Source organism: Mesoplodon bidens (genome assembly GCF_964165515.1).
Source record: "Mesoplodon bidens genome assembly, chromosome: 18".
Classification (NCBI taxonomy): Eukaryota; Metazoa; Chordata; class Mammalia; order Artiodactyla; family Ziphiidae; genus Mesoplodon; species Mesoplodon bidens.
The window spans coordinates 12,799,093-12,808,681 of NC_138175.1; the positions used below are offsets into that span (position 1 = coordinate 12,799,093).

Genomic DNA, 9,589 nt, shown 5'->3' on the forward strand with positions numbered 1-9,589 from the left:
GAGATTTTTTTTTTTTAGTATTTTTTATTTTGTCTGCACCAGTTCTTAGTTGCAGCATGTGGGATCTTCGTTGCGGCATGCAGACTTCTTATTTGCAGCATGCAGACTCTTAGTTGCGGCATGAGGACTAATTAGTTGCGGCATGTGAACTCTTAGTTGCGTCATGCATGTAGGATCTAGTTCCCCGACCAGGGATCAAACCCAGCCCCCATGCATGGGAGCACAGAGTCTTACCCACTGGACTACCAGGAAAGTCCCGAGATTCTATTTTAAAGGATAAAGATTTATATGAGAATGTAAGGAGATAATGTCTTTTTATTCCTAAATTTTATAGTGTTCATCACATGTGCACCCAAAAAACTAAATATTAAAAACACCCCTGAATTTATGCTTCAGAACAGAGACTGGGAAAACCCTGAAAGATAGAGACCAGAGGCAGCTTCACCTTGGACTCTGCCTGTTTTCTCAAGAGCTAAACGGGGAGCTTAGAGAGCCAACTTCCTACATTTTGCTTTAATCTCTTAAAACCCAAGTTTAGGGACTTCCCTGGCAGTCCAGTGGTTGGGACTCCGTGCTTCCACTGCAGGGGGCATGGGTTCGATCCCTGGTCGGGGAACTAGATCCCACATGCCACGCGGAGCTGCCCAAAAAAAACACCCCAAAAACAAAACAAAACCAAACAAAAACCCAAGTTTAGAATCTCACCTATGCCTTAAAATCACATCTCTGCAATATTGGCAGGTTCTCGGACTTCATACATTTAGATCATATGTTTTTACTGATAGCTGCTTCCAATTTTTAAGTACCTTTTTAAACACTTGTTATAGGACTTCCCTGGTGGAGCAGTGGTTAAGAATCCGCCTGCCAATGCAGGGGACATGGGTTCTATCCCTGGTCCAGGAAGATCTCCCATGCCACGGAACAACTAAGCCCATGTGCCACAACTACTGAGCCTGTGCTCCAGAGCCTACGAGCCACAACTACTGAGCCCACGTGCCACAACTACTGAAGCCCCCACAATGTGAAGCCCACTCACTTCAACGAAGAGTAGCCCCTGCTCGCTGCAACTAGAGAAAGCCTGAGTGCAGCAACAAAGACCCAACGCAGCCAAAAGTAAAATAAATTTATAAAAACTTGTTATAGAAGTTTTTAAATAGACAAAAAATAGAATAGCACAGTGGGCCTCCATGTACCCATCACCCAGACTTAACAATCATCAGCTTTATGCTGTTGTTATCTAATCTATTCCCCCCTCCCCTCCAATTTTGTTTAAAGTGAATTCTAACCACCATATTCTACCCAACAAAATTAACAATCATTCCTTAATATTATGCAGGCTGTGTTTTATTTCCCCTGTTGTCTCAAAAATGTCTTCTGACTATTGTTTTGTTCAAATGAAGATCCAAACAATGTCCACACAATGCATTGGATTGACGTGTCTTTTTCTCACTAAATCTGTAGCAGTTCACTCTCCTTTTTATGTGCTTAACAAATGGGTTATTTGTCCTGTAGACTGTCCCGCATCCAGGAGTTGGCTGCTTATTTCCTCCAGTGTTGATAGCAGGTTCCTCTCTCCCTCATATTTCCTATAAATTTGTGGTTACATGGAGAGGCTTGATTACATTCAGGTTCAGTTCTTTTCAGATGGTTCTGCACAACATAGGGTTGTCCCGCTTTCAGTGATTAATCAGTGGGCTCAGTGGTATCAGCCTGATCTATCCCATCACCCTTTTACAGAATGGTTTTAGCAACTGTGTCACAAGGTCCCCAAGACCACCCTTAGGTTGATTCACTAGACAGACTCACAGAACTCAGGAAAACTGTTATAGTTACCATTTATTACAGTGAAAGTCAGCAAAGGGAAAGGCACATGGGCGAAGTCCAGGAGACAGTCTGCACAAGCTTCTAGTTGTCCTCTCTTTGCTAACCTTGTGTCTCTGATGCTTTGACATCTTTGCCTTGCTGGCCCTGGAGAGACTGCCCCTCCCAGGGATAGCCAGTTTCTAGGGACAGTTAAAGACTCATCTCTGAGCACACCTTTTGTACGTAAACCAACCAATCCAGAGCCCATACCCCAACCGCCTCCTTTCTGGGGCTCTCACATTCTGGGGCTCTCACATTCTGGCCACTATCTACCTGCCCTAATCACCCCAGGGCCAGGCACCAGAAAACCAGGGGCAGTCGCTGTGCCTCAGAGTCTACTGAAATTAGTCAAACCAGCCAATCCCAAGCCTGTTTACCCTGCCCATCCCGTCCCTTCCCCTTCACAATAATGGCTCTTGCCCACATTTCCTCCTTCCTCCCTGTGCCTCCTGACCCACCCTGGTGCTTCCCCAGGTGGCTCCTCCTGCTGTGTCATGCCCCCTCCTCCTATATTTTAGAACATTCTCCCAGGGCAGTCAATATTTAGTTTATTGGGTGCACATGTGACAAACACAGCACTTAATTCTTGGGGCAACGATGTGTGACTGTATGTGCAAAATGTTGCCAATCAGGGAAGCTCACCTGAGCCTTGGGTGCTGACACCCTATGATGCACAGGACAACCCCCGCAACAAAGAATTATCTAGCCCAAAATGTCAGTTGTGCTGAGACTGAAAAATCAGATCTAGGGATTGTGAGGTTTTTTGATTTTTTTTGTTTTTGGCCGTGCCTCGCGGCTTGCAGGATTTCAGTTCCCCAACCGGGGATTGAACGTGGGCCACAGCAGTGAAAGTCCCGAATCCTAACCACTAGACCACCAGGGAACTCCCAGATTGTGAATATTTTAAGGTCACTTGAAATAGCTCCTCTGTAGTTAGTGCTTCAAATCTATATAGTTAATTTTGTCTCCTTTCGCTTTCAATTTTTAGGGGGACTTTTAAAAAAATTATGTAAAATATTTAAAACATCTTTTTTTTTTTAAGGTACATTCAGAGAGGTCTTACGTCCTTGTCCCCTCACCTCTGTTTCTTCCTGCCCCCAGCAGTAACCATTTTTATTAGTTGGTGGACATTGCATATTCTTTCTTTTTGAAATACTCTGTGAATAGCCTACCTAGAATATTTTGTATTTTTGCCAATGTATACTTTGGATAGATTCTTAGAGGTGGGATACACTGTGTCAAAGGGTAAATGAACACATAATTTTTCTTTATTGAAATATGTCTTCAAAATTCTGTTTCTAAATACAATGAAGTGCAAAAAAAAGCAAAATGTAGGACAGCATTATAATATTCCATTTCTACAAAAAAGAAGGATGAAAGGTATATATCTATGTTTTGCTAAACTAGCTCTGAATAGATGCACAGGAAACCACTAACACAGGGCCTGTGGGGTGGGAAAGGGAATGGCTGGGGCCTGGGAGTGGGAGGGAGACTTTTCTTATTTTTAAAATTTTGAACCATGTTAATATAGTACCTGTTTTTTAAAGTAAATTTTAGAAAATGAAAAAAAATAGAAAAAGTTTAAAATATCAATAGTTTTAAACTGTAGAAACACCACAACATACTCAGGAGTGACATTGCATAGGGAAGAAGAATTCAACATGCTTTAGGCAGCTAATTCCGCAGAATTCTCTCTTTACTAACAAAATGTCTTCTGAAATTTGGCTCTTTCAGAGAAGTTTACATTTTCAGCATTGCTTCCTCTTTATTCTGTGTTCACAAGTGGGTTCCAATGTTATGACTATGTGTGCGCAATTTTTATTCTCTTAGAATTTTAAAAAGTTGTCTTGATTTAAATAATTTTGTGTATATATTCCATTTAGTCATTTCTGCATCAAAACATGGGGTTAAATGCCTTTTTTTATGGTGTTTTTTGGTGCCAAGCATTAGCTCACTGTCTGGGGAGACAAGCTGATGTGGAGAAAATGATCCAGGCTGGCCGTCAGCGCTCCGCTTAAAAGAGAAGCAGGCCCCGTATGATTTGGTCGTGTCTGTGGCTGGTGGAAAGCTGCCTTCACCTGGGCCTTGCCAACACTTTTTGGCCTTAAGACAATGTTCTGAGCAAGCCTTAGCCAAAGTTTCCCAGCTTCTAAAACCCAGATCCCTTGCTGACTAAATAGCTTAGGACAATGTTAGGTTTTTAACTGCCTCTGCCCTCCTGTAATGATGTCTGGGGAAGTCAGAGGAGCTGCGAAGAGGAATCCCACAGCAGCAGAAGGTTATCAAAACTAGGAAACAGCTTCCAAGTAGAAAGATAATGCATATGTGCTCACTTTCAAGGGCTCAGGCAGTTCTTTCCATAGGAGCAGAGGCAGCTACTCTGAAGGAGTGGTGGGATACAGAAAGAGCCAAGAAGGCAGATATTTTGGAGATAGCAACTTTCTATTCCAGAAGGTAGAGTTCTTTTTATACCACATATTGAGGAACATAGTTGGCCTTTACTTCTTATAAACGTGGATGCCTTTAACCCTAAATATGTCTGTGCTGGGGCTAAGGCTGACTTTCTGGAAGAATGTCAGATGGATCCAAAACAAATCTTAAGTAGTACTTGCGGTCCAAAAGGGAGAGGAAAATTCTGCAAAGAGACATTTCAGGGCTTCAGGCAAATTCACATGCATTCAATTTTTATTTCTTAAAACTGGGGCCCCGAAACTTAATCAAAAGGGATGGAAATCAGAGCAGGGGTTGCTGCTGGGTGCGGCAAGATGGGACAAGGGAGTTGAGTGGGAAAAGGCCCAAGGGAACTTTCTAGGATGATGGAAACATTCCATGTTTCGACTGGAGTTTTGATCACGTGGGTGTAAACATTTGTCAAAATTTATTAAGCTCTACACTTAAGATCTGTGCATTTTATTGTATGGAATTATATCTCAGTATAAAAATGTTAAAAAAAAAAAACCCTGTCCTTATTAGTGACTTGGCATAGGAGAATAAACTTTGGATATTCAAGTAATTATGTTCTAGTACCAACTTTGCCACTACTTGCTATGTGGATGTGGGGAAAGCATTTAATCTCTTCATTCTGTCACCTGACCTAGAAAATGAGGCCTCAGGATTAGGATGCTCAATTTTTTTCCACTTGTATTAGGACTTCTCATAAAAATTCTTAACTCGGTAGATAATACAAAGAGAAATTTTCTTCAGGAAACTAAGCCCATTGATGCTGTGAGATATGTATGCCCTCAGTCATGTTGGTAACAAGGGAGGGATGGAAATAATTTTTGTCTTTGTAACCTGGGCTCTGGATTTTGGTGTGAATTTTTTGTCCCTCATCCCAGTGAGCTAGCAGGATGAGGAACCAGCTTTTAGAACTAAGCATGTTCAGCACTGCTCTTCAGTCTCCAGATTCAGGAACTGTCTTGATGGGAAAAAGGCAAAGGCAGAAAGTCGCTCCAAGTGGGGACCCAGGCTGCCAAATGTTGGTCGCAAGCACATGTTCCCTGAACTTGGGCTTGGCTCCAGACGGAGAAGAGCTCACAATGGAAGCAGTGATGGCTGTTTGCTCAGGCAGCCAAGAGAATGAAAAGCACATTGAAACCCAGCAGTGTCTCCATGGGGAGAGGCACGGTGGGCCCCTGGGTGGTGAAACCAACCTGACAACAGAGCAGGATCAGAGAGCCTATTCCCAGCATCTTTCTTCAGTTCAACAACAGACCTTTATGTGCAACCTCTCAGGAAATCTCTGAGAAATTAAACCGTGGGCCATGCCGCAACTACTGAAGCCCGCGTGCCTAAAGCCCGTGCTCCACAACAAAATAAGCCACTGCAATGAGAAGCCCTCACACCGCAACGAAGAGTAGCCCCCGCTTGCCACAACTAGAGAAAGCCTGTGCGCAGCAACGAAGACCAATGCAGCCAAAAGTAAATAAATAAATTAATTTTTTTAAAAAACGAAATTAAACTGTGGGCAACCCAAGCTTTGCCCAGCAATAGAGGCACCCTCAATCTAGTTTGCCCCAGTTTTAATTGAATTAGCTTCCATTAATTGAGAGAAAGCAAAGAGCTCTTCTCAATGTATGTTCCCTGTCCCTCCCCCCAAAGATTTCATCAACTTCCTTTTCTATTGCTACTACTAGTGGACTATTTTGACCTCTAGTGAGTACCTTTTCAGTTGGTATTTTCATGCTATACTTTTCCTCATTTCCCTGGTGGTATGTGAATGCCCTCCTATCCCAGCACATCAGTAACTGCTGGGCTGAGAAAACAGCTGGCAGCAGGAGAAACCAGGCTTCGGGGCGAGGGAGCAGGAGTACAGTCTCAACAGTTCCGGATGACAACGTTCGCTCACCTGTGCCGACGCAGGCAGATCGTGCAGCCCAGCTCTTTGCCTCTCCCATGAAAGATGGGGACCAATGTGGGTTAGTATTTTGCTTACATATACTTTGAAAGAATTCTGTTCTAAAATAAAGGATAGCACGTAAACTATGGTGCAAAGGTTGTAAGCCCAAAGATATCCAGGAATAGGAAACATTTAAAAAGTAGGTGGCATGAGTGACTTCCCTGGTGGTCCAGTGGGTAAGACTCCACACTCCCAATGCAGGGGGCCCGGGTTCGATCCCTGGTGGGGAACTAGATCCGGCATGCATGCCGCAACTAAGAAGCCCACGTGCCTCAACTAAGACCCAATGCAGCCTAAATAAGTGAATAGATAAATAAATATATATATTTTTTTAAGTAGGTGGAGTGAACTGGCAAGTTCCTTGTCCAAAGAGGAGCCATTATTTTGTTCTGGCTGATTGTTGCCAGATCTTCAGAATTTTTTGAGGAGAAGCAAGAAAGTTGTGTTTTTACGTACATGTCTAGGGTCCACGTACAAACACAGGCCTTCAGCTTGTAACCTCTGGTCTAGCAGAACAAGGATGGACTTTGGCCATAGACTTGAGTTTGAATTGTGACTCCAGGATGGACTGAGTGTGTGATCTTGGGTGGGTAAGTGCATTTGCAGAGCGTCAATATCCTCACCTTTGACATGAGGGCAACACCGCCCGGGCAGTGGGGTTGTGGCGATGAGATGAGATACTGTTCAGCACAGGCGTGAGGAGGGCTGCCTACCGCGTGTGCAGTTCCTGCCTGGGTCTGTCACTGCCGCTCACAAGGTACTCTGCAGTTTACTGATCCTGATTTCCAGAACTTTCGCTCACAAACGTTAAGAGATCGTCCTTAGGAGAAGCGTGTTGGGCAGATGTTTGTGGAGCCCCTTGAGGCGCACCAGGCATTTGCTTGCGTGCACCACCCCATCCCACATCTGGAAGCAGCAGCCTGTCTCCAGCAGCTAAGGAGGTGAGGATGCAGAGCTGTTGATCACAGAGAAATATGTAGATCCTCCTACCTAACTCCGTGGCCTCGCCTTCCTGATGTCAACCACCAGGATTGTTTTTTTCTCCCTGAGGAAATAAAGATGAAAAGGGGAATTTAAAGTCCACAATTGAGGGCTTCCCTGGTGGCGCAGTGGTTGGGAGTCCGCCTGCCGATGCAGGGGACACGGGTTCGTGCCCCGGTCTGGGAAGATCCCACATGCCGCGGAGCGGCTGGGCCCGTGAGCCATGGCTGCTGAGCCTGCGCGTCCGGAGCCTGTGCTCTGCAAGGGGAGAGGCCACAACAGTGAGAGGCCCGCCTACCGCAAAAAAAAAAAAAAAAAAAAAAAAAAAAATAAAGTCCACAATTGAGTAAGAGGTGGGCGGAGGACGCGGGAGGTGGTAGTCGTTGCGTTTCGCAGGCCGGAAGGGGAACTGCGCGCTTGTGTTGACCAGGGACTGAGCGTTTCAGATCTGCTTGGTAAACCTGGTGCACCACCATGCTGGCCGCAAGACTTGTGTGTCTCCGGACACTACCTTCCAGGGTTTTCCACCCAGCTTTCACCAAGGCCTCCCCTGTTGTGAAGAATTCCATCACGAAAAATCAGTGGGTCTTAACACCCAGCAGGGAATATGCCACCAGGACAAGACTTGGAATTTGGCGTGGGAAAACTAGCCAAGAACTCAAGGAGGCAGCTTCGTAACATCATTGGAAAAAATATTTTAAATTGATCAGATGGGAAGATTGCTGGAGGGGCTGCTGTCGGTCTTAGAGCTTTGTGCTACTATGGCTTGGGAATGTCTAATGAGATTGGAAAAAGCTGTATTGAAAAAGCTGTAATTTGGCCTCAGTATGTGAAGGATAGAATTCATACCACCTATATGTACTTAGCAGGAAGTATCAGCATAACAGCTTCGTCTGCCCTGGCAGTGAGCAGAACTCCTGCCCTCATGAACTTCATGATGAGAGGCTCTTGAGTGACAATTGGTGCAACCTTTGCAGCCATGATTGGAGCTGGAATGCTGGTCCGGTCGATATCATATGACCAGAGCCCAGGCCCAAAGCATCTTGCTTGGTTACTACATTCTGGTGTGATGGGTGCAGTAGTGGCTCCTCTGACGATATTAGGGGGGACCTCTTCTCATCACAGCTGCATGGTACACAGCTGGTATTGTGGGAGGCCTCTCCACTGTGGCCATATGTGCACCCAGTGAGAAGTTTTTGAACATGGGAGCACCCCTGGGCGTGGGCCTGGGTGTCGTCTTTGTGTCCTCACTAGGATCTATGTTTCTTCCACCTACCACTGTGGCTGGTGCCACTCTGTACTCAGTGGCAATTTATGGTGGATTAGTTCTTTTTTTTTTTTTTTTTTGCCGTACGCGGGCCTGTAACTGTTGTGGCCTCTCCCGCTGTGGAGCACAGGCTCCGGACGCGCAGGCTCAGCGGCCATGGCTCACGGGCCTAGCCGCTCCGCGGCATGTGGGATCTTCCCAGACTGGGGCACGAACCCGTGTCCCCTGCATCGGCAGGCGGACTCTCAACCACTGCACCACCAGGGAAGCCCTGGATTAGTTCTTTTCAGCATGTTTCTTCTGTATGATACACAGAAAGTAATCAAGCGTGCAGAATTAGTACCAGTGTATGGAGTTCAAAAATATGATCCCATCAGTTCGATGCTGGGAATCTACATGGATATGTTAAACATATTTATGCGAGTTGCCAGTATTCTGGCAACTGGAGGCAACAGAAAGAAATGAAGTGACTCAGCTTCTGACTTCCTTAATACATCATATATCTGGCTTGTTTAATAGGGGCAGATATTCTTTAAATAGTTTGTGCAAGCAGCTTTCGTTGAAGTTTAGAAGATAAGAATTTGTCAACATGTTTCAGGTGTTCCAGTAATGTGATGCTTCAGGTCTGCTTTTTCTTCTGGAGAATAAATTCAGTAGTTCTCTTCCAAATAGCATACATATTTTCAATTCTCGTGTTTGAGTAATTCTAAAATGTTCAAATGAATATGAAAACCAAGTTTTGTGTTGCAGGAATTTAAGTATTTTATCTATTTTTAAATTTATTTGGTTAAGTGAAATTTAGCAAACTTGTGTACCTGCATTTTTCATTTTGGATTGCAGAATATTAACAAGTAACGTCGTAAGTGATGTAGGGGTTTGGTAAAGGGACCAGAGAGAAGTAAAGCGACACCTGCAGTCTTTCTTTGAATACTTAGAACCTAGCACTCGTGTAATTGTGGTGAGCCAGTGAGGGGGTCTGGATGTTTGGAAACAAGTCATGGCTGTACATCTGCTGAATTTATCAGAAGCACTGAGCAGAAAACAAAGACATAGGTGATTCTCCAGGCTCTCCTTACGAT

The 9,589-nt window shown here is 44.7% G+C and overlaps 1 pseudogene across 1 annotated transcript; it reads left to right on the forward strand.

Annotated features, from left to right (window-relative positions):
• The first annotated feature begins 7,311 nt into the window (after positions 1-7,311).
• On the forward strand, positions 7,312-9,176 carry LOC308606184 (growth hormone-inducible transmembrane protein-like; annotated as a pseudogene). Its single transcript has 2 exons — positions 7,312-8,593; positions 8,791-9,176. The product of its transcript is annotated as a growth hormone-inducible transmembrane protein-like (transcript).
• The last annotated feature ends 413 nt before the right edge of the window (positions 9,177-9,589 follow it).